Below are 7737 nucleotides of genomic sequence, written 5' to 3' on the forward strand. Positions count from 1 at the left end.
ATTGGACTGAAGCTATGAATAAAGAAATGTAAGCTCTTCATGAATGCCAGGCTTGGGAAATAGTCCCTCGACTATAAGGAAAGAATATAGTTGGCTCAAAATGGGTTTATAAAACAAAGTATAAGCCAGAAGGAAGTATTGACAGATATAAGGCGCGACTTGTAGCTTGAGGATTCACACAACAATATGGTGAAGGCTACGATGAAACTTTTAGTCCGGTAGTCAAAATGGGTACTATTCGTGTCATCATATCCCTAGCAGTCGATCGAGGTTGGAGCCTTAGCCAGATGGATGTTAAAAATGCATTTTTGCATGGAACTTTAAAGGAAGAAGTGTATATGGAGCAACCTCCTGGTTATGCCGAGAAGGATCCTACTGCCTAGGTGTGCAAACTACAAAAATCTCTGTATGGGTTGAAACAGGCGTCCCGTTCCTGGTTTGAAAGTTTCTCTATGCAAATTCAGAGTTATGGTTTTAGAAGATGCTCTATGGATCACTCACTCTTTATTTACCAAAAGGCAGACATTGTTATACTTCTTCTTATATATGTTGATGACATTGTGATCACTGGGAGCTCAGATAATCATGTGCAAGACGTGAAACAGTTTTTAATGAAAACTTTCAAGATGAAAGATTTAGGGGAGTTGTGGTACTTTCTTGGTGTGGAAGTTGATAGACAACAAGACACATTGACACTCATGCAACAAAAATACACTCTTGACCTTCTGGAAAGAGCCGGGATGACGAATTGCAAACCAGTCAGCACTCCTAGCGTATTACATCAAAGGCTGAGCTCTGAAGATGATCGTCTTTGTGTCAACCCTACAACGTATAGAAGTCTCATGGGGATGTTACAATACCTGACATTTACCAGACCTGATATAGTTTATGCTGTCAATCAGGTATCCCAGTTTATGCATGCTCCAACGGAGGGTCATATGGAAGCTGTGAAGCGCATTCTACGCTATTTAAAAAAAACTATAGGAGACAGACTTGTTTATCGCAAGAACGATAATCTGCATAGAGGACATGAACTCATCACTTATACAAACTCAGATTGGGCAGAGGATCCAGATGAGAGACGATTTGTCTCTGGATATTGTGTATATATTGGACACAATTTAGTGTCCTGGAGCAGCAGAAAACAAAAGGCAGTGGCACGATCGAGTACAGAGGCTGAATACAGATCGATGGCTGCAGGCACGGCAGAAGCCACATCGATTAGACACTTATTGAGTGATCTTAGGGAGACAATTATTCGATCATTTCTTTTATGTGACAATCAAAGCGCAATAAACATTGCATGTAATCCTATCCAGCATAGCAGAATAAAACACATTGAGATTGATCAACATTTTATACGGCAGAAAGTCGAGATAAAGGAGATAGAACTACGTCATGTTCGAACAGAAGATCAAGTGGCAGACTTGTTTACCAAGGGGTTAACAGGACGTCAATTTTGGCTATTGAAGTGCAAGTTGTATATGCTCCAAAATCACGTACAACTTGAGGGAGGGTGTTAAAATACAGTTTGCGTATGGATCTGGATCCAGATCCATACACATGTTAAATGAAACACATGCTCAATACAACTTCATTAATGGCATTCTTGTAATATCTCTGATATTACAAGGATCATTGTATATCTGTTTTGTTTTATAAAGTTTAGGGTTTGGAGGTCGGGCCATCGTGTGCCGCCCCGGCCAATTGTGCATCTCTCTCTCTCCCCCCTTTTTATGTGCAAGTTGAACCACACATACATCCATACGAAATTTGTCACTTCTATCGCTATTGTAGTGACAAACTTAGTGACAAATTAAAATCCTTCACAAAAACATTGGCCGATTCACTTTTGCGACGGATTAATATTCATCCCTAATCCGTCACTAAATTGGACGCCGATAGTAAATAGCGAAGGATAATATCCATCGCAAACAATAAAAAAAATTTAAATTTTTTTGTTTAAAACATAAATATCGAAAAAAATTCTCGTGATACAATTTATATTTCTTATTGTTGTTTACACAAAGACAATGTACATCATCGTCCTTACCAACTCTTTCAACCATGACACAAACTTATTTTCACGTTCTTTTTGTACTTTTGCATCAGTGAGATGTGAAAGTTCTCTTCGTAACTCCAGATCAAATCGTCTGCACTTTACAAATACTTATATTATCGAACCATGTATGCACATATAGAATATGAAAGGATATAGATTTGTGTTGCGTCTACATATACTTACTCGATGTATGGGTCGATCACTGAGCAATTAAAAAGATATAGATTTGTGCTACGTCTTTCTCTCGATCTTTCAAGAGTCTTGACCAACAACTGTCAAAGGCATGCCTAAGTGGTTGAAATATCGATAGTGTGTCAGCTACAGTAAATTGTTCCCGATCATCGTTATGAAGTGGGCATGTGTAACGTGTTGGAATGTGATGTTCAAAGTACATAGATGAGAAATTTGAAATTTCTTCTAAAGTGTACGCCTCACAAATAGAGCCCTCTACTCTTGCTTTATTTCAAACCTTTTTTTTGAGGTCAAACATGCATCTGTCAAAAATATACATCTCGGATTATAATAAATTTCTCAATAGCATTAAAGAGAAAAATATAAGAAAATATATACATTTCAAATGGGTACATCCACCGATATTGCATAGGACTACCAACCCTTAGTTCATATGGCAAATGCATGATCAAATATTCCATAACATCGAAAAATGCTGGCAGAAATATCTTTTCTAGCTGACAAATAGTAGTGACGACAGAATTCTCGATATTCTTTACCTCAGATACTATGACTTTTGATGCACACAATGTTCTAAAAAATCTACTCAAATCGTTGCATAAAGACATGACAATCATGGCTCTTCAACCCATAAAATTGTTCGTCGTCTATCTTCACAGCCCGAGCAATGTTAGAGACGTATCCATGTGAAAATCTCAATTGTCTTAACCATTGACATACCTGCTTTATTTGATCTAGTCCAAGCATGTACCTTGACTTTGGTTTCAATACTTTGTCATTGTACTCTTTGAGTTTCAATTTTGGTCTTTTACATATTACTTTTAAATCCATATAAGCCTTCACATTATCTTTCATTTTCTTTTTCACATTCATTATTATATTGAACACATTATCAAACACATTATCAAACACATTTTTTTCCGTATGCAACACATTAAAAAAAAGCTTTACTCTTCGTACTTCGTGTCACGTAATCGCTTCTGCTCCAGTCCTGTGCTATCCTGCACAATTCAAAGGAACACGAGCAGTACAAGAGAGAAAAGTAAAAACTATACTAAACAAAGTTTATGCTAATTCAATGCTAAAACATGAAAGCAATCTAATGACAAATAACTAAGTAATTCTACGATTAACTAACTGATTATTAAGCAATTAACAATGCTAATTACCTATCATTTACTTAACTAACAACTACTTAAAACTCAATGAACTAGGATCTAACAATAGAGTAAGCTAATTATGAAAACAAAACATGAGATTAAAATTTCAAGAATTGAAAGAAATGAAAATATCAAGAATGTAATGAAAATCAAGAATTTCAATATGTAAAGAAAAACAAATAGGAAATGACTAAAAACTAAACAAAAAATCAATTAAATAGGCAAAGGCAAGAGATATAAAACTGAACAATACAGAAATTGAATACAAAATAAAAAAAACAGAAACATGAAAAAGTTAAAAACAGTAAATTTGAACTGTAAAGAAACATAAATTAACTGGAAAAACAAAGCAGGAAGATGATTAAAAAAACAGGAAAATCAGGACATGAATTTCAGAAAAGAAAGTAAAAGAAACAGAAATTTAACAAATGAACAATAAAACCGAATGTTAATGCAATGCAAGACATTTATGAAAAAAAACAGGAACTTAATGCAATGAAAAATACTGTAAAATTACTAACAATTCAGGAAAAAGAAAACATGAAATGGAAAACTGGAAAATGAATTTAATGAAAGCATAGAATGAATGTAAAAGCAAGAAAAACAGGAAATTACAAATTTCAGGAAAATAAGAACATGCTGCAAACAGAAATTTCAAAACAGGAAAATAACGAACTATCAAACAGAAATCTAGTCTATGTGATGAATGAAAAATAGAATTCAATAACAAATAATGAACTACTTATGAAACTAAAATACAGATCTAAGTAACGACTCAACAAAATACAAATCAGACAATGAACAGAAAAAGGAAAAAATCTGAAACAAAACTATCGATTTTTTTTTCTTTTTGTTTTTCACAATCAACACAGCTGGAGAATCAATTAAAATGAAAAAAAAATTAACGAAGCTGAAGAAGAAGAAGAAGATGAAAATGAAAATCACACTCGATTTATTTATTTATTTTTATTTTTTATTCTGTTTTACACAGAATTAATGGAAGAAGAAGAAGAAGAAGTAGATGAAGAAGAAACAAATCGGAAGAAGAAGAAGAGGAGGAAGATCTGAATAAGAAGAAGAAGAAGAAGAAGAAGAAGAAGAAGAAGAAGAAGAAGAGGAATTGGAAGAAGAAGAAGAAAAAGAGGAATTAGACTTATCGTGAAATGGAGGAAATCAGGGAGAGGTGGCCTCCACCTCGTGCGCTGCCGCCGGACTGAAGCACTTCCACCACCGGATTGAGGAAGATGAAAATGAGGAAGAAGAAAGAGAGGGAAAAGAAGGGGTAAAAGGAAATCCGGCAATGGAAACGGGTGAGAAGAAAGGGAAGAGAGGGAAAGAGGGGAAAGAGAGGGATTGGGTTTGGCGCACAGGGTGAAGACACCAAATTTTTTTCACTTCGTGGGTTTTAAAACCCCAAACCGGTTGGAACCGGTTTGTAACAGAAATTTTTTTTAGTTTTTAAAAAAAATCCAAACCGGTTCCAGCCGGTTTGGTTATTATTTTTTTTTCAGTTTTTCAATTTTCAAAAATCACAAACCGTGTAATGGTTTGTTTTTATTTTTTTATTTTCAAAAATCTACACTAACTATTTAAAAGTTTTTATTTGCTAAAAACTCAAAACCTCATTTGATTATTATTTTTTTCTAAAAAATATAACTATTCTAATCTATATATTTAATATATTTTTTTTCTTCTTTTCTATAAAGAAAACCAAAATGATTTAACTAAATTGCAAAATGAAACTATGTTTCTCTATTTTCTTTATTTTTTTAATTTTTTATTAACAACTACAACTAGTACGTAAATACAAACATTAAAATATGTACTAAACTGCAAAATAAAGCTACTTTTTTAGGCATTCTCTAATTTTCAATCATTTTAGCTCATTTACTGAAAACTAACATAAAATTGGGTTTTTGAAACATTTTTTCATAAAATCATGCATATTTTAATGTTAATTAACCCTGAAATATATGCATGATCACAATTCCTCAACAGGTACCACATTTAGTGAAAACTATTGTGATACATGCATGAATACAATTGACCACTCTCAGGGTCGATAGCCATCAACAAAGGCATAAGCATGTATACAATCAAGGCATCACATCATACATCACTTCATATGGCATTAAAATTATAAAATCACGCATTTAACGAATAAGGCTTCATGAACCAAAGTTCACTATTGAACTTAAACATTTATCATATGCATTCATAATTTCATTTTACATGGCATTTAAATCATATCATACATAAGCATATTATCCTACGCATCATATTATCGCCACAAAGAACATTGCACTTCGTAAATTGAACCTCGAAACATGCGTAAACAAAACATGAGTTTTATGCATGCATACGTGAACATGCACATTTTATAATATGAAGCAACAAAACCTCAATATATATAACTCTTGCGTAGTTCGAGATTTGCACACACGATAAAAGTCATATGCATTTTTCACCACATGAATCGATATATCACCTTAGATATAATTGTGTAAGGGTTGGTGAAAATCTCATTGACCATCCTACCGTACATCATACGCATATATTTCTCAAGCAAACAAGACATACATGTTCAAAACAATTTATAACATTCGCATGCATTCTTCTATACAAGAATAAATGAGTCTATCATATGACAAGACAATATATAACATTCACAATATGCATCGAACACAACTTATACATATCCATAGTAGGTATATGTGCACCATGTATCAAATTCAAACAAACACACAAAGCAACATAGTATGCACAAACCAAAGTATGATGATACACATTGCGTACATATTATACATTCATAAGTGCACATACATTCAAACCTACACACAGGTGTACCTGCAACAAACACACTCCATATTTCGTTAACTACAATCATGACAAGCATGATCTTCGAACTACAATCACAAGAGTCTTAGATATCCACAACTAAGTGAAGTGTATGAACATAACTTGTATTTGCAATTCATTTAGATATTCAGTGCAACATCATGCATACACAATTAGTGCCTAAACATACTCTCTATAAGTTCAGTTAAGGTATCTTACCTTAATAATGTGAAGAACAATGAATCAAAACTCAAAAGATCGAGGAGTTTTGAAGTCCGCAAAAACCGCTACCCAAGCAATACAATTGACTCTTCGTGTGCGATTGCAAATGCCAAAAACTCAAAAAATATTAATTATAACAAAATTAGCCAAAAATAACAAATTAGCCTATAAATTATTACCAAGAGCCAAATAACACATAAATACACTCCAATAATTTATAAACTCTATCAAAAATATATTTAAATATAATATATTTAAATATAATATATATATATATATATAAATAGTGATTTATAGCCCAAAATAGTTTTATAAATGCAAATTATACACTGATTGGCTTGAATGAACAAATGAAAATGTAATAAATAAATAAATAAAATTCAAAAGCTAGAAACACATTTCTAATTTGGAGATAAAAAAATTGAGTTCTCTATTTATTAATAATCCTTAAAAATTATGGGTTTTACATTCTACCCATTAAAAGAAATTTCATCCTCAAAATTTATACAATCATTTAAATAGGTGGGAGTATTCATCAGGTCATTGACCCTTCTTACCCAAACCATCTGGCGAAGAAACGATCACAAAATAAACATGAGTCTTAGACATATTTTTAAGTTAACATCAACAACATTTCAAACATCACAAATCATACAGGTCTTTTACATTTAATATTGACACCTTTGATATATGTGCATCTACAGGATTTAAAAACAAATACCTTACTTGTGACAGTCATCTTACTCGCATTTCGTAGCCACTGTTACCAAACTGCTTTGATACCATTTGTAACGCCCCCAAAAATTTTAACCTTAATTATAGTTCAAATATTGAAATTTCGAGATCAATTTTTTTTATAAGTATAAGTAAATCAAATTTTATAATGCGGAAACAATTTTTAAAAATGGTTAAGACTTTAGGCGCGGTTACACTAAAGATAACAATCAAATCAAAATGTACGGGATATATACATTTCAAACCACGTACAATATAAGACGGAAATATAAAGAGTTTTAATTTTATTTCAAATCAGAGTATAAAAACAATACTTCAGTCTCTACATGATCAAGTACTTAAAACAAAAAGATTATGAATACCAAGATCGCAAGGTAAGAGTAAACCCTTGAGGATGCAGCTTGACCAACCCTTCACTCCAACTACTCATCATACTTTATCTGCATTACCTGTCCGCCATAAAATGGAGTCAGACTCGCTAAAGTCTGGTAAAGCAACACAAACTCAAACTTAAAGAAAACATATTAA

Source organism: Nuphar pumila, chromosome 2 (assembly GCF_984573655.1).
Source record: "Nuphar pumila chromosome 2, dmNupPumi1.hap1.1, whole genome shotgun sequence".
In the NCBI taxonomy this organism is placed as follows: Eukaryota; Viridiplantae; Streptophyta; class Magnoliopsida; order Nymphaeales; family Nymphaeaceae; genus Nuphar; species Nuphar pumila.